This window comes from Apis cerana, linkage group LG3 (assembly GCF_029169275.1).
Source record: "Apis cerana isolate GH-2021 linkage group LG3, AcerK_1.0, whole genome shotgun sequence".
NCBI lineage: Eukaryota > Metazoa > Arthropoda > Insecta > Hymenoptera > Apidae > Apis > Apis cerana.
In genome coordinates, this window is record NC_083854.1 from 10342430 (window position 1) to 10369211 (window position 26782).

Genomic DNA, 26782 nt, shown 5'->3' on the forward strand with positions numbered 1-26782 from the left:
ACAAACTGTTATAACGAATTTTCGAGTATACAATTTTATTTATTATACGTCTTCGTGTGCTAATTAATATAATCCAAAAATTCGATAATAAAATAGAACTTGATCGAAAAATAAGTTTAAAAAACTCTAAGGATAGAAATATCTATCCCCGATCGAATCGGCTTAATTATTTCCGAATTCATAACTTTTCTTTATCCATAGAAAAATTTATACATGTAGTATACCTGTATGTATCGACTCGAATACTCGTGTACGAATCGAACATTTCGTAGAGAGGATTAGATTGCGCGCAAGGTATACAGAGGATCTAATTATTATTCAGAGGGCGAAGATATCATCATGCGGGTCCAATTCGCACGGTTTCCGGTAAGTTCGAACGGTTTGGAAACTTGGAAACTGTGTTCCTTCGACGTGTTGACCCGTGCGACCCGACTGTGACATATTGCGTAATGCAATGCGGTGCGCAACACATTGCGATGCATGAAGAGAAATGGCGGGAGGGGAGGGGAGGGGTTGGTGCGCGTTGCGGAGAAGAACTCGGGTGTCCTCGATAAAGGGAGGAGGGCGCGATTCTTCCTCGTGAATCGATTATCGGGACCGCAGTCGATAATACGAATCCTCGCCTATTATTGCCACCTACGTGTTCCGTTCTTCTCGGTTATATCACACTTCCGTATGCATTGAATACATTTCTGTTTTTCCCGTGAAGATGATACCTTCCTGAATCTATATTTTATGCAAATGTGAGGAAGGGGCTGAAGGGATGAATGCGCGGCTTTGTTGGCAAGTTGGTTTTTATATAGGCGTGTTATTGGATTCGGTATTAGGATTGATAGCCGCGTGAGAAAAAAAAAAAAAAGAAAAAATTTTGCTCCACATTTTTGTTCTCCCTTTTTGAGAATTTATATACACTGTATAGTGGTGAATATTGATGAATAATTCTGCGTGAACGTGTGAGTTAATTTTTAGAAAATCGGTAGTTGAAGTACGTAGAATGTGAAGTCGGATAATATTTTGGATATCGAAATGCAATCTTTTTTATTTTTCTCTGATCGTGGTGAATAAAATCGATTTTTCTTTTGAGAATATATTTTTATATAAATGCACGAAGTACTACTCTCTTCACAAACAAACTTTTTTCTCTTAATCATGAATTTTAAAATTCAATTTTCACGAATTTTTCTTTTCTCTTCCAAACCGCACAATACATTCGCAAACCATTGTCCTCCGTTCCTCGCGAAATCTCTTCGAATGCCAAACTCCATTTGCTTCCATTTTCTCTAGATTGTCGATTCTTCGAATCAATTCTTGAAATATTTTCTCTTCTAAGTCTTCAAGTGATTCTCTCGGATTTGATGCCATTTCCCTGGTAAAATAAAATTTTCACGATACTCATTTTCGTTATTAGCAGAGATAGTTACAAGTGCTGTTTAAATATTACAATTCGAGGAAAGACATTGCTACAAATTTATTTTAACACTCTCTGATCTCTAAATCATGTCTCAATTATATTTCAATATACAAATATCGTTAAATCTTAAACCGTTGTTCCAAGATTTCAAGAAAATTGAACCGACTTATTAGTCCGTTTGATGATTTTTAAGCAAATAATAATAAAATTGACAAAAGAATTTGTAAATTCGCTTCTCTTCAGGAGACTAAATCCAATTTCGAATCGCTCGTCTCACCCGTTACGTATCGGACGAGGTTACAGACTTTTCAATTTTCTTTCACAGTCCGAGTGTTTCAGGGAGAGCATTAGGGTACAGATACGAGGCACGTATAACCGTAGAAATTTTCCGAGGCTGCATTTCAGCGGCCATTATGGTATTTCCATTTCCTGAATGTGATATCCAAGTGAAAGGCGGTTAAAGGATGGATACAGGGGACACGTGCGGTCCACGACAGCCGCAAGGACCGTGGCCACGGGGATACGGACGGATGGTGGTCATGGCTGGCAGAGATACGAAAATAATTGGGCAGAAAGCAGCCGGTTTCTCACATGAGTTTCTCTGCTGATGGTACACAGGCTTTTAATATATTCTTTGGAGACCTCGATTCTAGAAATTGAAACAAACAAAAGAGTAAATACAAATTTCGGTGAAGATTTTATTATAAAGAATTATTTACTAAGTTACCAATTTAAATTTAATAAAACTGTCTCACTTTCTTATATGATCATCATTGGGTAGAAAGCAGCTAGTTTTTCAGTTTTTCTGGTATGTACAAGGTGTTAATATCTTCTTTGGAGGTCTCGATTTTAGAGATTGAAACAAACAAAAGATTATATACAAATTTCAGTAAAGATTTTATTTATAAGGCTTATTTATTAAGTTACAAACAATTTAAACTGTCTCACTTTCTTGGTTTCTCACATGAGTATCTTTGCTGGTGGTATACAAGGTATTAATATATTCTTTGGAGGTCTCTAGAGATTGAAACAAACAAAAGATTATATACAAATTTCGGTGAAGATTTTATTATAAAAAATTATTTATTAAGTTACCAATTTAAATTTAATAAAAACTGTCTCACTTTCTTATATGATCATCATTGAGCAGAAAGCAGCTAGTTTTTCAGTTTTTTTGGTATGTGTTAATATCTTCTTTGGAGGTCTCGATTCTAGAGATTGAAACAAACAAAAGATTATATACAAATTTCGGTGAAGATTTTATTATAAAGAATTATTTATTAAGTTACCAATTTAAATTTAATAAAAACTGTCTCACTCTATTATATCATCATCGTTGGACAGAAAGAAGCTAATTTTTCAGACGAATTTCTCTGCTAATGTTAATATATATTCTTTGGAGGATTGAAACAAAAGAGTTGGTGTATATAAAAATTTTTGTGGAAGCTTATTTATTAAATTACGAGCAATGTAAATTTATTTAAAGTTCGTTGTCTCGTTCCAGTTTCGCGTTGCTCCATCATATGATAATTTGAATTTAAATTGCTTATAATTTAATAAATAACTTTCAACAATTTTTGTATATCAACGTTTGCTTTAATCTTGAGAATTAATCCTGCTAAAGTGTTATCACGAATATATCAACATCGTGTAGAACGATATTCGCCAGTTGTGCCGTATAATTTAGACGGTGGGACGGAAATACTGGGAAAGAGATGAAGGGCAGCGTGAATTTTTCCTTATCTCTTGGTAATGTACCGGGTGTCAGCGAAAATCTGTGACGATATCTTTCGGATTGAATTCGTTAAAAGCAAGGTGGGCTGGTTTATGAGAATTTGCATAAACTTCCCACCACCTCTTTGTGGATGGAGGATTTCTTTCTTTTATTACGGTTTTGTTCCTCGAGCAATTTTTTTTTATATTTTTTATGAGTGAAAGAGGCTTAGCTCGCGAATCCAAGGGAAAATGAATTCTATAGATTGAGATTGTTTTAGAATTAATTTATTAATTGTGAGAAATGGGAATGTCGTAAAAGATAGATTTAAGAATTCTGATCAGAAGTTGTAAGATAAATTCGCAAATAAACTGTATAATAATAATTTTTTAACTCGCTTAATTAATCTTTGTATATTTCGTGAAACGAAATTTTTATGATTAAGAATTTTATCAAAAAAAAGATTATTCTAAATTAATAATCTAAATAAAGTTATTTTTCAAGAAGGAATTTAATTTTCAAACTTACTGAATTACATTTCAAGTAGAAATTAATCTTTGGGATTAATTTTCAAGAGAGAATTAAATCTACCTTAAGATTATTTTCCAAGAAAGAATGTATACTCGAATCATTTCTAACTCGTGTATTCGTTCTAACGTATTCATCATATACATAGATGTGTTCAATAACGTGTTCGTTAATGGTATCGCGTACGCTTACCGATAATATTTAATCGACTATTGTGCGCGACGTATGTATAGCAATGATGTGTAGCGAAGCGTGGCATTCAGGTAATTATAAGTCTTGTTATAACCTAGCTGCAAACTGTTGGTCGTATCGTGATACAAACGCGCCGACAGCAAACTTAACAGAGGGGGTCCCGTCTCTTCTCGTGGAGACACGAGTAATTTGTCTTTGGTGAATTAATAACGTCGCGGTGTGCCTTTCATAAGAAGTTTTCAACGCGGCCTGTCAACCGTTTGAAATTCCATGATTTATCTTTTTTGCACAAGCGCGTCATCGGTGTGCAAATTCTAATTAACTGCATGCAAATATGCGACATTGAAGTTCGTAAGAGATATCGTATAATATCGTTGAAGCGAAAGGAAAAATTTAAGGAGAAAAGTATTTTTCATCAAGAACGGGGTTCTTCCATGTTTCCAAATGTTTCGTTTAGTAGGATCTTTGATTTTATTTTAGAAAATAATTAATTCTTCATCGGAGAAGAAGTTTGTGTTTAATTTGGTAATTGATCGCGATTCGAATGTATATATAGAAATTTGTACACGAGAAAAAGCTGGTATACGAAATTACAGTGCCAAATTAAAATTAATTAATTAGACGAGTTATTAGCCGGAAGCAACGAATGGAGTTTACGAACGACGTACAAGCATGTATACGTTCCATCCGGTTGTGTGCATTATCTACCGGTTAATTTATCGATTCTCGTTCGCACACAACAAGCTTCAGGCAAACGGTAGGAAATGTGTCAAAGCAATTTCACAATATATATATACATATATATATATATATATATCCTACCTGGGACTGTCCGACAATTTATCGAAATATACTGAATCTCCTGATGAATTGATCATGCCTACCTACGCTAATTTATTTGTCACTAATCTAATTTACTTGTTTCCGTTCTTAATATTTATGCGATCGATGTACGAATATTTCGATTTTCTTCCATATTTTTACACATTAGCTATTGCGTATTATATATATTTCAATACACAAAGTGCAATCCTGTTATCATTTCGAAGCGAAGAAGAACCTTTTAATTCTGATATTGACTCTATTTTATGAGCATTAGATACGATTAGATTAAATTACTTATCAATCTTCTTCGAGTTTCTTCAATAATATTTCCTCCTTCCAAACGAAAGAACAATATTCTTTCGATCATTAGACAATAGGAGCTTCTTTATTTATTTTTCTAGATACAAGAAAAAAAAATAAAATCGAAAATTAAGCTCAGCGAGCGGAGAGAAAAAGAAAAAGAGAGGCAAGAGAATTGTCTGGAAATAAATTTTAACGAGACACCAAGCGTCTTTTGTTTTCCATCCCAGTCCCAGGCTTCAGTTTTCCATAAATTAATATTTACCAGAAAGGATGAGGTTAAAGCGAGCTACTTTCCAACTTCGTCCCTATTTAGATCAAAGCAGTTCGCTAAAGCAAACACGGCCACTCTGTATTTCTCCCTCGCGTCTTCGGACGGCGAAGCTAAATTCTCATTACCTCGTTGCTCGATAGTTTAAACAAGTGTCGTTTCTTATCGACGAAACGGAACGAAACGAAAACGGAACGGAACGAAACGGAACGGAACGGAACGGAACGGAATCGCGTCGATATTGTGTTTTCTATTATTCTATTTTGAGTCTTCGCTCCCTCGAAGGATCCTCCCCTCCTCCTCCTCCTTCTCTCTGGAAGAGGAGACGCGCGAGCAGTTTAAAGAGTTCATTGAAGCCAATGCACTTCTATAAATCTAAATGAACGACAACGAACAGGAAAGTGGAACGCTTAAATGCAACTGAAAATGATGCGTGACTTCATCGCGTTTCAATTTCACGCGTCATCGTGGAATTATTGCGAGAAACGAATAAACTCTTCGTGGATAGGCTACATTACGATGGAATATATTTCGGGAATAATGAGTATCGAAAGTAGATTTTTTGGTTTTAAAGTTAGGATTTTAAGGAGTAAAGAGAGGGAATTTTTTTTTTTATAAAAATTTTTTCTTTCTTATATTCTTATCTCATTAGGTTAAGTATGGATGTATACAAGTTTCTTTCGTTATATTAAGTGGGAAAATATTATATCGATACAAACGTTGTATAAAAGAGAAATTTATATTTCATTTTATAATTGAACACAGGAGGTAAAATATAAAATGCTGTGTCAAAGAAATAAGCGAACTATTTTTCGCACCAATGAATCGTGTTAAAAGATAAATGTTAATAGGTGCGTCGATGAACTTTATTCGTTTGATCTTTTCCTTCTTGTCAATAAGAACGTGATATCATCGTGCAATGAAAGTTTTAAATGTTCAACGACACGATTTTATTTATCTCTTAATAGAAACTTTGTTCTTCATTTCGTTCGGGTTAAAAATTGTATATTGTAAAAAAAGAAAAAAAAAATAGATAGCGATGTTAATTGTGGTCAAACAGTGCGAATCGACAATGGACGTTGAAAAATTATCGTTAGTGATGCAACGAACGAAATAGAAGTTTTACAAGTTCATTCCAATTGTATACAGTTTTTTTTTCTAGTCCAATTCTTTCAATCTTAATTTATTTTACATTTTCATTTCAGTTTTATACTGAATCATTTTATATCAATTTATTTCCCTTTCATAGCTGTTCGTAAGTTAGGTTAAATATTCATGATGAAACTCTTGTGTACATACGATATAGAGAAATCACAATATGTTAAGAAATAAAGATAATTTCGAAATTGGAAATAAAAATATTCCATTTTATAAAATTGTATTTCTTAAATATCGAAGGATTAATAGGATCTTTTCATTTATTCTCGAATTATAAAGAAACGAGTCACGTAATACGCTTCATCGAAAATGGACAAAACTTTTGCCGTTCGATCGATATGTTTATATAAGAACTTAGAGACCGACAGTAGGAATAATTTTGTCCATGAGTGGATAGCACAAGTTTTATCGTCATGATCGATAGCGAGGCATCGATGGTTTGGGACGAAGAGTTTCTGTGGGGACAGCGAGAAATTCAGTGAACCGTTACAAATATTTGCACGTGTGATTGTTCTTATTCAGCAGAGAGCGTTAATTTCATATATGAAATCCCGGATAAAATTTCTATAAATTTCGTTTAATTTTCGAGTCAATAACTCATCGAAATAATGATTTTCCATGACGTTTTGATGGAGTCATTAATACGTGAATTTATATTTTGTTTAGTATTTCGATAATCTATGATATAATATATCAGGTTATTTTTATTTTGATTTTTACAAATACAATAAGAGAGAAAATGAATTTCCATTCTTTTATTTTTATCCATTTCTATCAGAAAATATATTTTTTATATATGAAATTCTAAATTTATAACGTTTCTTTTGTATTGCAAATATGTTTTATTACTTTAGTAAGATACTTAAATTCGATACAAAGAGAGAAAAAAATTGTTGCCCCCAGAGAGATTTGAACTCTCGACCCCTGGTTTACAAGACCAGTGCTCTAACCCCTGAGCTATGGAGGCTCACGGTTTTCCAATTCTTTGGGACCTTAGAAGAATGTTGTAAAGATTTTCATTTTTGATTAATTTGCTATATTTACTTCGTTATTTTTTTAAATATTTCTAAAAATTATTAGGACGATTAAACAATGATAAATATTTGCTTTTCAATTTTGTATATAAGTTAAACTCGAGATACAAATTGACTATAACATGCAAATGCTATTTGTTGTAACAAAAGAAGTATATGCGTATGAGATTGATATTTTAAACATCTACTGCTCTTTTTTATCTTCTATTTTACATTTGAATATTTATTCGGGTATACTATTAAAAGTTGAAGATAATTATTCCAACAGATAAACGATACGTTAAGAAAGATACATTTTTGTTACAATATAAAACTATTCCCGTATCTTTTCTAGTTAAATATTATAATTTCATTTAAATATATCTTTTATTTATGCATGAAATTTTACTTTTATAAAAACGTTATATCTCTATCTCAGCAATAGAATTTTTTTTATTTATTTTTTTTAATTAATTTATTTTTTATTACCATTTTATTCGAAACTCCAGGAATAAATCTTTTCTTAAAAGATTATATATATCGCATCTATAAAAATATTTATTCGTTACTCTTTCATTATTAATTTACAATGTATCACGTTATTAAGTAATAACGCGTTAATATCATCATCATTATCAAAAATTCACACAAAATCCACAATTTATTAAAACACATATATAAAACAACAAACATAAATAATTCAATCCACGTTTCATTTATCAAAATTCATTCATTCACCGAGTAAGAAAATTTACAAATTTATCTTTTTACCATGTACGTACTCGTTTGAACAGCTATTTCATATTTTCACAAATGAGTCATTGAAACGGCGGTATTTCAACGTTAATTCCCTCGTTAATATTACTAAAATGGAAGAGTGTCGATAAAATCTGGAATGGGGTGATTAGTATTCGCGTGTAACGGTGATTGACAAACACACAATTTGTAACAATTAAAATTGTAAGTGGTCTGATGGGGAAACGGGTAAATTGTACATCGATCTTGTTAGCGATTACCTAATTACGTTATTACTACACGGTAACTGCGGCACTCGATCGTAATAATGTTATTCAACCGAGTTCCAGAGTGATTTATTATGAATACGCTATGCGTCATCCGAGTAGTCATGGCTCTCTTCCGCGAATTTTCTACGGGAAAAGGAGGATTTTTCTGAAATTTTGATTTCACCTTCCCCAAGTTATCCACAAGGATTCGAATGTTTTCGAATGTTTAACGCGTAGCAACTTCTTCGAAGAAAAAGCTTCGTTACCTCTCCGTTACTTTTTCTTCAAATTATTAGTTTGCAATCGCTGTGAAAATCGTGTTCGTGCATATATAATCAGCGTAAATCGTCGTTTCACGTAACTATGATTAATTCAATTACATCTACACATAAGACCTCGTAACTCTCTTCTAGCTACGGTTAGCTAGTTTGTCAAACCGTGCTCCCTTCAAACTTTTTAACAAGAGGAGGAGGAAAAATAAGAGGAAGAAAGAAGAAAGTAAGCGTAACCCTCCTGAATCTTTAATTTGATAAACGTGGCAGCGAAATAAGTTCCAGTTTCTGTCCAAATAACCAAGTGCACGGCTACTATATTGTACAATGTCTGCAAGTACTCGAAGCGTATCCCTGTGCTCCATTTTCGTGTTTAATCGGTGTATCCCTTCTACATAATGTACACGGTGTTTTCTATTTTTCGATCCAAACTGCAGCAACTAGGAAACAATAAAAAATTGTAAACTTTGTCTGAAGAATTTACAAAGTAAATTGTACAAACCAAATTCCAAAACAAAGAAGATTAAAGAATTATACAAATACTTATAAACGATTATAATCAATTTTACAAAATATCGAACAACTTTTAAGTTTAAATTTTCCTTAAATAAAAGGAATATCACAAAATTTCTATGCATTTCAAATCCAATTCGTATCCAATTAAATAATAAACTCACAATTAATCTCGTGTCCATGATTCCTCCTCCCTCCCGCCAAAAAAAATCGAAAACACCTTGTGCCGATGTTGTTGCACAACAGGGCGAAATCGAAGATGAGGGAGGGGGGCGAAGGTGGAGGAAAAACGAGAACGGACGGATCTGTGAAGAGTCATAGGAGCTCGGGGAAGCCAAATGTTTGCGGACAAATCGTCGTCGTTTTCAACGGAGGGAAAAATCAACAAACGTTTCTGGCTTGGCCCTAATGCACCAGGAGGAGAACGATGTGCCAATCGTTTCCAATCGACACGGCTCCGACCACCCGAATTCCCCGAATCTGTCTAGATATTGGGAAGGATATCCGGCGTGTATCCGTTTTCGTTCGAGGGGTTGTCGCGTGTCGAAGAATTTAGGGACGGTTTGAGAAAAAGATTTTATGACGCGCGTCACTTCGAATTCATGGGGACTACTTGCTGTCCCCCATGAGATTGTTTCGAGGTTGGGGATCCTTTTGGAAGTGAGCAGGCAGATTTTCACCAAAGTGAAATTTGTTGTTCGTGAAGGGGAGGAGAAGATTAATTATTATGAGGTATCATGGGTTTGGAAGTGGCAGGAACGATCGTGTGACAGAAGTTATACGTTTTGTTATACACTTTTTTTTTTACGGGCGATTTATTTTATCGAGGTTGGTCTTTTTTTTTTTAAGAGAAATTTCAAGAATTTAATATTTTTGTTATTTGTTGTTCCGTCCGTAGATCGATGTTTTTCAATTTTTCTTTTTTTTAATCGTATTAAAAGAAGAATTATATTCAATTGATATTATGAAATTAATAGTTAAATTCGCGAAGTTAAAGATGTGAAATTAGGACAAGGATTATTACAAATTTTTATCACTTTCTTATCGCATAAAAATGTACTTTCTACAATCTCTAAAAACTAAAGTTCTGATCATTCCTCGTTCAAAAAAGTACAAAGCTATCACTTTAACTCTTGATTCAGCTGTACTTACGATAAATCCGTCAAAAAATGTTGATCAAAGGAAAGAAAAAGAAGAAGAAAAAAGGGAAAACAATTTGTACCAACTTTAATAAATTCATCCTCATTTTCACAAAGTGTTTCAATTTTCAAATTCAAATTTTTTTCAAAATAAATCCGTCGAAAGTTGATCAAACAAAAAAAAAAAAAGATTCTAAAATCCCAAGTTTACCGTTGAAAACCACGATTCGGTAGCTACGGGTCGATCGGTCATGTAATCCGGAAACGCTTTGACGAGTTTTTCCTTCCTCCTCTGCTGGATGCATGCGGTTTTAATTTCGACCCGCACGAAATTTCGGGATTCGAATTAAGCGGTTTACCGAGAATCGCTGCTCCCCCTTCATTCTCGCCGGGACTTCTCGTCACCGTCCCCCTTCGTTCACCCCCTCCCCACCACCTTCGTTAGACTAATATCAAACCGGATGGCGAATCTTTGGTTCGATGGGGAGGCAGGGAATTTCGCTTTAATTTTCTAACCACGGAGGTATCGGGGGCTCGACGATGCGGGCGTCGATGCTGGGTCCGAAATTCGCCTCGATTCTCCAGAAACTGCGTTACGTACTTCCTATTAAATTAACTCCCTTACCGTTTTAGAAATTTCCCAGCACGGTCTAGTAAACGAGTTGCGAAACGTTTTCGTAACCGCGCCATCGATATTAATTGCGCGTCCACCAACTTCGCCCGATTCCGATTTAATTACGTTTTCATTATTTTCCATCTTCTTGACTTCGTTTTCTTCCTCCTTTTGTTTTCTCTTTTCTTTCGTATCTTCACACGACGTTACGCGAAAATTTTATTTCGTATAACGTAACGTGTTATTAGGAAACAAGATTTATGTATTATTGATACGATGTTGATGCAATGGAAAAGCGATTGGTATACACGATAGGGTGAGGATTAGTTAATAATAATTGACGAAATAAAGTTGAATATTTAGAACAAAAAAGAGTTACTCGATTGTATCTTTAGAGATGAATGATATCGAGAATTTATTTGTCGAAGTTATTTATTTATGAAGCACATCAATTTTTGTATTTATTTTTACCCTCCAGTATCGATCCTCCTTAAAGGTGTTCCGCGAATATATTAATAATCTTGTACACGAAGAATTCAGAAGTCAATCGATACGAGTCACGTTTTCTGAACATAACTCAAGTCCTCTTCAATCCCTTTACATTTCTCTTCGAATCATCGACGAATTAATCGACGAATTAAAAATAATCTAAACGAATACTTTCATTCCCTTCGTTTTTACCTATTTAATATCATATCCAACACCAGCTTATCCTCCAACCCCCTCCACTGTCTCGAGAATAATATTTCGTATAATAATTTATCTAGCATTATTCGTGGCGGCCAACATTTAAACAGGCAGTCAAAAAGAGGAAGATGTATCGTTCGAAAACTCTGGCCCGGGATATAGGATATCGTTCCTTGTTAAATTTACAAGATGGCAATAACGTGGGCGTGCCGCTTCACCAACGATCCTGCTTCACCATGTATTTCGAAATTCCCTATAATTTCTGCCACGTATCGGCGAATATATACGGCGCCTTTACATTATCGGTGGAAAACCGGTCACGGGACAAGGCGTTCTCTCTCTCTTTCTTACCCCCTCTTTTCTTCTTCCAACACAATGGCGCTTTGCAACCCTCCAACTTACGATTCAAAACCTCCTTCCCTCGCTCTTTGTTGCGCGAATTTATCGATTTCTTAACCGATATCCGGTCGATATATATATATGCTTTGTTCGAGAGCCGGTAAAAAGTTCAAACCGTTAATTTGGCCGTTCATAAAGCGGCTCGTTGTCTCGTAGAAATAAAAGTCGAGGAGAAAATTTTCGAATTTTTAAAGAGGGAAGGGGAAGAGGGTTTCTTAATCGATCCTCTTTTTTTCACCCTCGTTGAATCCGATGGTTTTTAATTAAACGGGTTTTTTGAAAAGCTTGAATAAGAATCTTGGCGATGGCTGAGTTTTTTAAGGAAGGTAGATTTTTTAGAAAGAGGGTAGACGACTTTTTGAAGTTAATTTGAAATGGGGATTGCATTTTTGTTTTGTTAATTTTTTTTTCTACTTCTATTGAAAAGAGAGAGAGAGAGAGAAAGAATGCTCAAGATTCTAAAAATTCTTGAATTTAGGGATTTAAATTTTTTATTATTAGGATTTTGAAAGATACAATTTCAAGTAATCCGTACAAATTTAATATGTGACAAGGGAGAAAACGAAGGAGGAGAGAAAGTAAATCGCGTTGAAAATGAGGCGAAGTTCAGTTTCAGAAAAATGGTGAAAGTAACGAAATTAAATTGAATTTGGTTACTTATTTCCTTCTTTTACGACTTGGTATCTTTCGTTTCATTTTTACGTACAATTTCAGTTTATACGATCTTATTAACGCGAGGCTCACTTAACCGATAGCATTAGCAAAAGTAAGAAAAGGTAGAGTGGGAAGCTGTGAAAAAATTTGCCTCCAGAGAGATTTGAACTCTCGACCCCTGGTTTACAAGACCAGTGCTCTAACCCCTGAGCTATGGAGGCTCTTGAAGTTTTTTTTTCTTCTGCACGTCCGGCTATATCCACGTTTTAAATTGCTTAATATTTTAACACAATATTCCAATTTTTTGTGCAAAAATCAAGAGGTGAAAATATATATTTTGCATCCGCAAGATAAATTTTTTGAAAAAATTCAGAATAGATATCAAGAGTTAAAATTAACAATATAATAAATTAGTTAATATTTTCTAATTGATATGATTGATCGATGTTTCTTTATTATTATTATATAATTTATAAAATTTCACAAATAATATTATTTATTTTAAAATAACGATCTTAATCTTCATATTAAAAATAAAGAATTTAATGTTTTATTGATCTTTAAAATGTGATCTATTATGCAAAATGACTTTACTGTCTTCGCCTTCATGAATAGGAAACACTGAATGAAATTTTTTTTATTCATTTTATCTTAGTTTTCAGTTTCTTTATCGTAAAAAAACCTTTTTATATTTATCACTTGAGTCCCTCTGTCTTCCTCATTCATCATCTCTTACCTGCAATATCCTAATATTCTTTGGACTTAATCTCTTCACATTTTTAATTTATTTTATTCAAAGTATCTTTTTAAATACAAGATAGATATAATTTAACGCTTGAAGTATATTTATCTTATTTTCGAGCTTAATAAAGTTTCGTAAAAATTAATTTTTAAAAAATTATTTCTCACATATATATATATATATATATATATATATATATATATATATATATATATATACACACATAATGGAGGAAATATGAGTAAAAAATTTTTATAAATATTATAAATATTAATATATAAATATTAATCTATATTTACATAAAAAGTATGTTATAGCACATAATGATAATTGAATTATCTTGCTAGAGCGACTTATTAAAATTTTAGTAAAATTTTGAATCGTTATAACTTTGAACTTGCAGTTAACGAGTGAACGATCATTAGAAGCGTGGAACCTTTCCTTTTAAAACGCTTCTTCATTCACCTCAATACGAGTTCCGGTTCCGGAAATATAATCATCTAAAGAAAAAGTAATTTTTATTTGCCTTAAATCCTATTAAAATTAGAAAAACTTTAAATCGTTATAACTTCTAAGCTAGTGATTTCCGATCAACGAATGAACGATCGTTAGAAGCGCGGAATCTTGCCCTTTAAAACGCTTCTTCATTTATCTCGATAGGACTTCCGGTTCCCGAGATATCGTCGTGTAAAGAAAAGGATAATTTTCGATCGTTTATCATCTACGTTCTTGCCGCTTATTCGGATCTCTCGCTCGCGCCTGACCTATCTCAAACTATAGACAAATGGTAAACACGGATTCTTAGAAAAACACAATATACATTTCCAGGAAAAGTATATAAATCAACGAATCCATTCATAATTTCTTGCCGCTTATGGACTTTGTATCTCGGTAACCAATTGAGATACCGAGAAGAAATAAAAAAAGATTTCAAAGGCACACTTTTCTCTATTTTCTGAGTAAGATTTCGACCACGAAATTTTTATAATTTCTTCTTACCTACTTCACATTGGAAGATTAAAATTTTTCAATCGTGACGATTAATGATAGTTTGTTGTCGTAACGTAAAATTTAAAGTAACGTACGTAAATGATATCCACGATCTTTCAAGTCGTTTTTTCGAGGTTGCTTCGTGTACTCGAGTGTATTCGTGAGTGCAATCACCCACGCTTCTGCGCTTCCTCCGCGAAAAGGCAGCTGGCATTGGTCTTAAAAGTTAATTGTAACGACGGCCAGGAAAAGCAGCCGCAGATGCTTCGAATGTGAATTTTCCTTTTTGGTTGGGTGGCGTGCCAGGGACACGGAAGTTGCGCAGTTTCAGCGGAAATAATAGCAGTTGCCCCGAGTTCCGGCGGCGTGGCTTCCGGGTCGCGTACACCTTTCCTTAAGTTGAAATCGAAATGGGAAAAAGGAGGGGACCGATAATTCGTTTCGTGGATGGCGGTAGTTTGATAACTGCGGTTGGTGAAACGTCAGATCCGGTATGGGGGAGGGCATTTGCATGGTTAATTCGTCGCTTAGTCGGATGAAAATGGAAAGTTATTGTTATTGCTCCTCGCCAAAGTCTGGAGCACATTATTATACGTAGCTGGGAATTATATTGGGCGGATTATCGAGAAGTTTCTGCGATATTTTTTTTTTAAAGTGTTTGAAAGAGCTCTTTTCATCGACTTGAGATCTAATGGATTATTTTTCTTTCTTTTTTTTTTTTTTTTTTTTTAACTCTAAGAGGATTAAACCAATTGTTAAAAGCTTTCCCTCCTCTCAATAACAATAATCGATACAGGGATAAAATTCCACTCGTTTCCAAATGGATCCAAGAATATTATCTTGCCCGTTATGTTTCAACCTCGTGTTTTCCTCGAATCGTTTAAATAAGATTTGAAAGATAGATAATTTGTTGTATTTAACGGCGATACGCACGTGAATACAAGACTCGTTTGTGTGCAGCAACTTTCAAAGCCGAGGGAAGAAAAGGAAACGATCGGACGTCGCATCAACCCCTCTCTCCCTCTCCCTCTCGTTTTTATCACCTCCATTTTAAAAGCTCTTTCGGTCTGAATACCGAATGCACGATCGCGAACTAATTAGCATTTAATTAAGCCCAGAAAACGCTTTATTATACCGCCAAATTCATTACACGTACATTTTACAGAGATTTCCACAACGTTTCATTCGAATTTATTTCGACCTGTTTCGCGAATCGTACAACATAACATAACACGTTGAAAATTATTCGATAACGAGTGTTTTATATTCAATCGACGCGATAGTGAAAATATTAGGGAATTTGGAATACGGTACGAAATGATGGGTGATTAAATGATGCACGAAATTTGAAATAAATTGGAGGATCGAAACGATTATTTTTTCTTTTTTTCCCCTCGATGCTTCGAGACATTTAATCGCGTCGAATTCGAATTGTTTTAAAATCGATCGTCGCTACTGAAGCTTATTTAAAAAAAAAAAGAAAGAAAAGTTGTTCTGCTTCACGATTGAATAGTTAAGATAATTCGATACACACGGGAGGTAGGAAGTATGCAAAGTAACTACTCACTGCATTGCGACAATTGTTTCCAACAAACTAAATACGGTGGCTCGACATTTAGTACCAAAGTTGAAGTGGTGGAGATCGATAATTGTGGTGCACGACTTTTACAAAGTTCAAACTGTTATAAATTTCACTTTAATAAGATCGAATATTCGAGTATAATTATTGCGATTCGATTCGAGGATTGAAAAATAATTAAATACGATAAATTTATAAAAAAAAAAATTAATATTATTCGAATAATTTTTAATATACGTATAAATTTTCAAATTAACACGTAGCGAAAGATTAACACTAAATCCAGTTACATTTTGCCCTGTTCGTTCTCAAAACGGTTCAATCTATTACGAGGTTTAAATTGTTGCATAGAATAGTGGAATATGTCAACACGATAGAGACGATAACAGTATGGATTAATTGCATGGTCAAGCGTGTTTGCCGTTACACGCGTAACAAGTGTGTTCCCGCATCCTTGCGAAACAGATCATTGGCTTAACAATGACGAAGAGAATAGCATAATTTAGAGTCCAGGATAATTATCTCCAAAATTGACGAAACGGTATCAACGATTCTTTTACGTTTCGTCGACCTGAAATTTTATTTTCATTTTTATTTTTGAAGAGGAAAATGGACTTTTTTTCATTATTTTTGATTATATATTTGATATTAATATTAATTATTTTTTTTTGAATAAATTACGTTTGTTAAAATTATAAGGGTTATTTTATAGAATAGAGGAAGTCAACATGGTCAACAACATTATGTGTAATTACAAATTCCCATTTATTATATTAACAAATTACCGAGGGAGCGCAACGTTGTAACAATAAATATTAAATAAAGTGTCCTCTTGCATATGAATAGATGTTATTTTGGTAAAAATACAGGGGTAAATTATTATTCTTGTTTACATAAATTTATAATTATTGAATTGAAATGTTTTCGTAAATAAAAAATTTGAAAATATTTACATTATTACATTATGTATTTACATATTATATACTATGAATATAAAAAAATAGATATAAAAAATACAAAAAAAAAAAAAGAATAAGAATTTCTGAATAATTTTAAGGAAAAAATAAATAAATAATGTATATTTCTTACAAGAAGAAAAATAAAATTGGATTTATATAAAATTCGTATAAAAATTAAATCTTTTAAAATAAAAAGAATTTATGATCTTTTTGGTACAGTATTTGTACAATAATTATTATTATTATTCTTATTTCTTATATATTTTAATACAATATTCATAGTATGTAATTATTTCCTTCTTTTCATGCTTTTTAATAATTATGGAATTTTTTTTCTTCATTTTATCATATTTACTATATTTCTTCCCCTGTAATAATAATGATATGATTTTCTCGTTATTATAAGCTTTATGCCTTCGCTATTGTGTTCTACAAATAAATATCTATCGATGTTTTTTTGCCCAAGAAAACTATTATGTCCAAATCTTTTTGAAATCGTGCTTCGATATCTCCAAATCATTTTTACAAAATAATAAATTAGAATATAAATTGTATTTCTAACATTAAAATATCAATAATTCCAATATAACGTATTATTGACACAAAATTAAAATAGTATTAATTTTTTCAAGAATCAGAAAATTTTCAGGAATAAATAAAATTTGAGGGAATTTAAAGTTCTATAAAAATAAAATTTGTTATCGAAAAAATACCAAATCATTAAACACCACAGACGATATCGTTTAAGTATTTTTATGCAAAAAAATTTAAAATTTATCCAAAGATAACATTTATTGATTTTAAAATAAATCGTGAACCAGAATCTTCCGACAATATTTAAATTCTTCCCAGTTTCTTGTATCGTCACGATAATTTACGATCGAGTTACAAATCGTTTCCGGGAGAGAGAATTTAGATATTTTCAGAAAGAAAGTTCACCCCGCAAATTATGCGTCCCCTTTTCACGGAATTTTTGCCTCATTTCCGTGACGTTATCCCATCTTTAACGTTCCTGTTTTCATGATTAATGGATCTGTCTCTGCCCCTCCCCACCTTCATCCCCACTCATCCATGCTTCTTCCCGTTCTCGAGGGAATGATTCGAAAAAAGCGCGGCAAATAGCCGGAATAGCTCGGCCAACGGAGCGGAGATAGTGGAACGTGCGAAGTCGATTATTGCAGGTATTCTCGCGGCACGTGAAAATCGATACCTAATTATCGGCCGAGGCGCATTCACCAACTACTGTGGGAATCGCTTTGTTTCACGTTTACAGGCTTAACACCCGTTAGGTACACACGATCGATGCTAAATTGTTCAAACCGGTTCCTTATTTTTTTTCATCTTATTGAAAAAATCTTGCACGTCCAATTTTTAATATATAAATGGAAAGTGAATATATAAATGGAAATTCTATCTTCTTGAATTTTTTTTTTTGAATTTTAACGTCAAAGTACACGGCGAACGTTTGATTTTGCAAAATTTTGCAATTTTTTTTGGAAGAATCTTTTACGATCTTTGATACATCGTGTAATTTTATATAATTTTAATCGAGAAACATCGAATACGACCGATCGTCGATTTTATTACACACAACGTTATACTGAAAAGGTTAATCGTGCTATTACACGATGAATATTTAATTTTCCACAAATTAATTAATTATCTTCGATGAAGTCAAATTCGATTTCTTTAAAAAGTTGATTTATAATTATTTTATTATTCAACATTGGACAAATACGATGATTTAGAAAATTTTAAATATTAAATTCATTGACTACTACTGGATGAAAAAAATGGCCGATATTTCAAGCACAGAAGGCGTAGGCGATCGAACTTTTTGCGATTTCATTTTACGTTTCGTTTGTTTCAACCCTACTATCAAATTGAAAAATATGCTTTCCGTTTTTGATAAATGATGCGAATTACTCTTCAGATCCCGAGTTTAGCAAGTCAGCAATCGATTCTTTTCTTTACCACTTATAAAATGATCCGACTATTTCTCTTTACTTTTCCCATTCGTTACTTCGAAATGATTGCCCCCGTTAAATTTGTCTGAAAAAGCTTTATTATCAGAATCTTGATGGAGTGTTATATCGATCGATTGCGAGTTTCATTTCCCCTGAAGCTATTACATCGATATCGACAAAAAATCTTTACATTTTTCCACGTTTCATTTACGTTTTATTTGCCTCCTTTCGTTCCATCAACTTCGTCACATTAATATTATATCAACGAATTATTTTATTTTCTCTCTATTCATCACGTTTCATCACGCTTTATTTCCTGCTTTCTTTACGTTCCATCATCTTTATCAAGTACAAGTTCAAACTCATTACATTATACCAACACGACATTTCTTTACATCTTATTCTTCCTTACATTTTATTTCATCTTTTCCTTAAATTTCATCACGTAAAGTGGTTCACATTTTTTTCTCAAATTATCTCTACATCCACGTAACAATCACGATAATATTACATCAATAATATTTCTATATATTTTTTACAATTTATACAATTAATCCATACTCCTTCGAATCAATTCAAAAACAAAACATCTTTTCACACTCTTTTTTTCACATTTATCGCATCTCACGCCTCGCCACCCTTTATTTCGCGTCCTCTTTACATCCCATCCTCTCCCATCGCACCAAATAACTCGAGCAAAGACACCAATCCGATCCATTTATCCGACACGATCGTTTCTGACAATCTCCCCCTTACTAAGACAACGTTTACTTTGGACATCGTGACAAGCTCGTATTTTCTCGAATTTCCTTGGAAATAACAGCTTTTCACAACGGAATTACGACTCGTGGAAATGATACACCTAGGAATTTCGCAGCGAGAAATACAACGAAATGAAACTAAATGCGAGAGCGATGGATGATACGCATTATGCGAGCGTATACGTCCCTTGTTTCCTTCTTGCGCGAAATCGTAGATTCTTTGGGATGGATACGAATAGAATATGATACGATCTCGTCGAAAATTTTTATAAAAGAGGATAAAATTAGCTTGAAGTAAGCCAAGATTTTTTTTTTTTAAGATTTGTTTCTTATAAAATTTATATCGATAAACCTTAACGTTGGTGTTTTAATACTTACGTGAAATGGTTAATGGAAAGATGAGATACACGTAAATTAAATATATAATATGTTTAAATATTTTTGGTACATCAAGAGTGGAACGTATCATTGAAAATTCTACAGTGCTAATCGAATATTCTTCTTAATCCTCTTATTATATCCCAACAACCTCTTATATTCATTATTATTTACGCAAAAGATATCGAGAATCGATTCTGTTATCGCTTAACGCAATTATTAGCGCAACGTATACAGCTCTCCTTTCAACGGGATTATAATAAAGGATTTAAATTAATTAGCTTGACTCGATCGAAAGCGAAAAAGGGCAACACGGATGTTCGAGTAAGATCATCCTGTTCACCTCGGTTTACGGAGCTACATTTATTGCGCCGCGTTTCTCCTCAAACAGCTTCTCATCGATTCTGATTCGTCCGCGAACAATGGGACGATAGTGGTGGAAACAGCGGTTGTCAGACGCACAAAGGGATCAAGTAAATGCTAATTGCTTTTTCTCCATGAAAATTCTGTCTTCCGCTCCTCCTCGCTTCCAACGCTTCCTCTCCCCTTCGTTCCTTCCGTTCGCCAAGAGCGAAGATGCCGGCCCTTCCACTTCCGTTAAATACGGAAATTTTAATTAAACCTCCCTTTCATATCACGCGCCTCTTATTAGAAAATCCGGTTGTGTACATGAATTATTAAGAAGGTTATTAGGAATTGAAGAAATTATTCGAATTGATCGATGACGAGGTTCCTTCGTCTGCAATTCGATGGTATTCAAATTTTATTTTGATTTCTGTCGTGATTCTTGGATATTATTATTTTGGGAATCGAAGATCGTTTACCAATTTGAGAATTGGTAAACGCTTTAAAAAAGGCTACCTGGGAAGAAATAATTTTCGTAATAAGCATTAAATATTTTCGCATTTTTAAAAGTTTTAAAATTATTTTTCGTTAGCGACTATTCCAGATTATACAATATCGATTAGCAACAAATTATTCTCGAATGTATTCGAAGTGACTTAAAGAGATTAGATAATTCTAATACATTGGCCGTTGACGAATACGGTTACGTCACGAACTTGTTCAAGAAAAAGTGTAAAGTGAAAAGGAATTTTCTTTCGTATTCTGATTCGTTCGATTTTTCTTTCGTATGCTGATACGATATAACCGTGATCAATACGCACAATTATTTTTAATTTTCCAGCAGTCAAAAATAAATGTTTGTGTTATGTATAATATCCAAGATTCAAATAGAGAAATTGTTAGTTTTAATTAGAAATTTTACGAGATGAGATTAAGCTTGTACCGCGTTTGGAAGATATGAATCTTATTTCCAACACGTAGTATGCATCTACTCAGAGAGATATTCATCCCCTATGAACGTGTATTTATCACGAATCCAACTCGTGATAGAAATATATTCGGATCAATTCATTTGGGATACATAAATCAACGTGGAAGTCCGTTGGAAACCCCAAAACCGACTGACAAAAGTTTGAAACACGAGCCGACGGTTTCAGTTATATCGACTTTGTTCGTATATTCGTATTTATTTTTTGACAATATACAAATATATAAATTGCGATAAAAAATTGGAAAATTAAAAATATTCAATGTCTAATAAAAGAATTAATTAAAAATAGATTTTTAATATTAGAATTATTAGTTATTCTTCATAATTACTAAAAATTAAAAAAAAAGAAAATCTATAAATCAAATTTAATAAACACTTTTTTTAAAAATTTTAATGAATAAAGAAGCAACTAAGCAACCAATTTCGATTTTTAATATATTAAAATATCGTCAAAGTGATTATAGATAAAGTAGATTTTATTTGGCAATCGTTATTAAAAAGTTACCTAACCTAACCTAACCTAAATTATCTAATAAATTTTTGTTCTTGTTTAATCAATTAATTTATATTAAACCAATAATAAATCCAATTACAATTAATCTGTTCTAATCTAATCTAAATTATTTCAAAGAAACATTTTTATTAATAATTTTTTAACGATCGCCATTGCGAAATAAAATCTTCGTAACACTATTCATAACCTTAACCATGTTATAAAAAATCATCGAGATCAAAGCGTGATATCCTTTCGTTAATAGTTTATCAAAAATTTATCATATCTTTTCCAACAAAATTAACCAATTCGTTTAATTCGTATAAAAAAAGAAAATTAAAAATTACGCTCGACGTGGAGATTGTAGTTATACACGTCGATATATACGAACGATGTTATTACCGATCGAGTTCAAAGGGTTCGGATTATTAGATTAAAGGAAACATTGTTTCGCGGAACGAAGCGAGATCTTGATCGTGTGTACGTCCATCCGCGAATCACGTACGCAAGTAGGTGAATGCACATTCGGCGAGGAGATACGGGTATGTAAATTGGAAATGGGCGTTGCTCTTCTCTCTCTCTCTCTCTCTCTCTCTCTCTTTCTTCCTTCGAGTGAAACGTGAGACGTGTATAAATGCTTTATATATCCACCGACACATATTTTACACGGTGAATAGAGAGCAAGTAAGTAAGTACGGTCGATTCGATACGAGAAAACGGAAGATAAGGGGAACAAGTCGGCGAATATAATTCGTCGTTTCATTGCGAATATATAATTATTTTTTTTTTTTTTTTTTTTAAATGTGTTTTTGCCTTGGAATTAAAAACAAATGTTATAATTTTGATCGTGTATCTTGTTGATTAATCAAGTGAAAAAATTAAAGAAATTGGAATAAACTTCAATTTCGATATATTATCATCGTGTTCACTGATTTTTTCAGAACTTAACAGAAAAATTTCCACCAATTAAGTGTAATAATTAAGATAAACTTTTTGACAAATAAATAAGAGAAGAAATTAAAATATGTCAAGAAATAATATATGTAATTGCGATAAAGTTTGATAGAGACGGAAGAGAGAATTATTAAGTTGTAAGGAAGAAGAAGTTTGCAAATAGGATAAGAGAACTGATAAAGAAATATATATTCTGGAGAAACAAGACGAATTTTAATTAACATAGTTCAAGTATTTTAATCGACAACGACGAAATGCCATGCAATGATCAACAGTAGACCTGTTCACGAGATATCTGTTACGAGGATCTCTTACGAAAGAAAAGTGGAATCGTTCATTCATTCGCAATGCTTATCGTAACGTGGATCTTTTTATCAATCAATTAAATTATCGTATTAACTTTGTCTCGAGATTAATTGTGACACTTTATTAATTTTTTTTTTAATTTATCTTGATATGTCGTCGTTGATGTAGCCACTCACTATAATAGTACTTTTTAGATAAATGCCTTTGATATCTCTTCTGGAGAGGACAATTGAAATCTCTTATGATATCTCGACGACACATCGTTCGTTTGATTGAATAATCTAAAAATAATTGTCGAAGTAATTATTAATTATTTTAATTCAAATAATTTGAGAAAACAATAAGAAATGTATTATTATAGACGCATTGTTCGATTACTATGGACTATTATCTTGGAAATAAGACAAGATTGTCCGTTTCTTTTTTTTCATCTTTGATTACACTTGATGCGTACTTTTATTACGTAAAAGATTCTCGAGTTTAACATAAACAAAGCAATAAGCGTATTTTAATCAAGCAATCAATATACGTTTGATTGTATAAAATAAAAAACACAGAGAAAAAAAAAATAGAAATATTGCTAAGTGTAAATGATAAATTGCAAGAAATCACACCCTTGCGTCTTATATAAAATAAAAAAACTAATAATCCTTCGAATAAAATTATATAACTACTCGTTGTCAACAATTCTTAATTAATTCTTGAGAAAACTCACGCCGAGCAAGCCGAGAAAATAAATTGAAAACATCCTTTTAAACAAAACCTAAAACCTAAAATCTTCTTAAGAAGAAAAATCTAAAAATCTAAGAAAAAATCAACAAGACTGTAAATAAGTAATCAAGATCAATTTCTTCAAAACCAAATAACTTTACAAAATTTAATAATGCACAAAATACACGTTAACAAACAAACTCATCGCTGATTTCAAACAATTAAATTTAAACGCAAGAATTCCTCCAATCTTCTCACGTGCGGACACACGTGGAAAGTATACTATTTCACGTATAAGAGATAGTTCCACTCGAACGTTTCCGCATAGAAAACGATAACACGTGGCAGGAACAATGGCTAGATCCTAGCGTAACGTTCTATCTGGGGCGAGGATCGCGTGGAAGAGGCTTGAACGATGGGACACAGATCCTAGATCACTTCTGGTACACCGGAACGGAAGAAGCCATCCGTTAAAGTTTATATTCCACACTCCACGCGATATACCTATGGCTATACCCATAAGTCACGCGCTCTTTACCATTATTTTTCAACCTTTCTCTGTCATGAAACTTTCCTCGAAACAGCTTTTTGTTCTTAAAAAAAAATTGCGAATTTTTTTGGATCGATTTTCCACTCATTCGTTGCAGAAATTCTATAATCGTATATATCTGTTCAACCGTTCAATCGAACAGTTGTGTATTAAATTTAGATAATTTCGTCATCGATCGAAAATGTACAGTTTTTCAACAATTTTTGTTCTTCACCTCTTCGTCTATTTTGCATCTGGTTGTCCGATCATAAAATAACTCGTCTCACCAACTCGATTCACTCGGTTCAATCTTGTTATTTATGTTACAAAATATCGAAACGAAGTTTACCTTCACCCAAGAAATAATAAACTTACGCGATATCGTTTATATATAAATAATCCTGAATAACAATATTATCCTACGATATCCATCATAAAATATTAAATAGGAACAATTGTGACTCGAGGCACGAATCACGAGCAATATAAATAACGAGATAATTGATAAAATTAAATTGATGAATTCGATCGATGGACGAAACCACCAGCACACAAATCTCTCTCTCTCTCTCTCTCTCTCTCTGTTTATCAAGAGATTATGGGACGTCATTTGATCGCCTGATCGAACCGGAAGTCCAGTGAAGGTTCAACCCCGGAAACCATTGACAGAGTCGGTAAAAGCGTGGCTGGCTAGTGGAGTTTCCTATGGGATTGGTTACGAAGTTTCCATCCGAGTTAAGATTAGTTAGGATATCACCAGCTTCTCTAACGTGTCGTCCCATCTCCTTTCATCTCAGTTTCTTTTCTTTCCTTTTTTTATCGAGCAACAACTTCTTTCCTTTCTCCCTTCCTTGCTCGAAACAGGTTGTACGACGTTGTAATTGGCCAGGCTGAAGGAAAGGATTCATCGTGTTTTCCAACCACGAACTTGGATGTTCATTTTATATATATATGTATGTATATATACGTGTACGTGGTATCTCGTGAATGGTGATACGCATGGAAAAGTGGAGAAGATAAGGTCGAAGATATCGTGGATTAAATTTTCCTTTTGCGAGAAAAGTAAGTATTTGTAAGTGTTGAATTTTGGCTAATTTACACGAGGAAATGAAGATTAAGAAGGTTCACGATTCTAGTTTATCCGCTCGTAAATAAGGAGGAAATCAAATCTTATTGCAAGATTATAAATTTACTATTGTACTCTGCTCGTTTATGAAAATAGAGACTTCGAACGAAGAAATTTTAACATTACAGCGAATTTTAACGAATTAATTAGTTGTAACAAGACCATTGGAAAGTTATATGGAATGTAATTTGCTCAAATTCGGAGTTGGATATTGAAACTCGTTAAAAAAGTAACTCGGTTGAAAATTTCGAATAAAGTTATTTTAAATAATTACTTGTTAAAATGTTTGAATAACATTTATTCCGTTGTTATAGTTGATTCATATAACTTTGATTAACCACGATTATTTATTATTATTATGTTTATCACGAAGGATAAATTATTGAGGTAACTTATCCAAGTAACTTTATTCAACAAGTAAGTTTAATTGTTAAATTTTGCCTTAAATCGTTGCTCACAAATCTGAAGCACATTGAACGAGATCGGTAAAACTTAAAAGCGAGCAACAGTTAGTAGAAACGGTCGATTATAGTCAGCCAAGGAAACCAGTGATTCCTTGTCTGCTCTTCTATTATATTATTATTGACCGAGAATAACAATATAAATAATACTATTCATCACGTGACACTAAGAATAATTATTAAAAATCTTGTTAAAATAATTAAAATAATTAAAAATTATCCAACGCAAAGATCACGAATTCCAGTTAAGCTACAAGAATAATTACTAAAAATTTTCTTTTCAACGAATAAAATAATTAAAAATTATTAAATGATATTATTAAATAATTAAGATTAAAAATTATCGAATCTTATAGAACTACGAGAATAACTATTAAAAATCTTCTTTTCAACGGATAAAGAAAATTAAGATCAAGATTTATCGATTACTTACAATTATCACCAATGATATCTCGACATTCGATATCGATTCGACGTCCAACGCAAAGATCACGAATCGTGTAATTAATATATTCTGCGTATTAAGAAATATTTAAACATTTAAGAGAATCGAGATAGGCGATAATTAAAATTCATAGGAGTTGCGATTGAGAATAACCAGCATGACGGGTTAACCGGCGTCACAATAAAAATCACTACAAATTACGCATAATTTATCACAGAAACACGCGGAAACGTCCATTTTTCAATCAGTCACGTCGCCTCGGACCGCGAGCGGGAAACTCTTGATTCTCTTCTGCTGCGAGGATGATTTAAACGCGTTGTATCGGCCATTTAACGGAGGCATTATTAGCCCA

The 26782-nt window shown here is 32.9% G+C and overlaps 1 long non-coding RNA gene and 2 other non-coding genes across 10 annotated transcripts; all 3 read right to left on the minus strand.

Moving 5' to 3' along the window:
- Positions 1–878: 878 nt before the first annotated feature.
- Positions 879–26711, minus strand: LOC107998083 (uncharacterized). 8 transcript variants are annotated; one of them, XR_009829196.1, is made up of 4 exons: positions 26419–26711; positions 2507–2622; positions 2167–2428; positions 879–2060 (listed from the first exon to the last, which is right to left on the minus strand). It is a non-coding gene; the product is annotated as an uncharacterized LOC107998083 (long non-coding RNA). The 8 variants fall into 8 exon arrangements; XR_009829197.1 differs by having other exon boundaries at positions 2536–2622; positions 26419–26710; XR_009829200.1 differs by lacking the exon at positions 26419–26711 and adding an exon at positions 5236–5692 and having other exon boundaries at positions 2139–2428; positions 2536–2622.
- Positions 7294–7366, minus strand: Trnat-ugu (transfer RNA threonine (anticodon UGU)). Its single transcript has one exon. It is a non-coding gene; the product is annotated as a tRNA-Thr (tRNA).
- Trnat-ugu (transfer RNA threonine (anticodon UGU)) lies at positions 12842–12914 on the minus strand. Its single transcript has one exon. It is a non-coding gene; the product is annotated as a tRNA-Thr (tRNA).
- Positions 26712–26782: the final 71 nt, after the last annotated feature.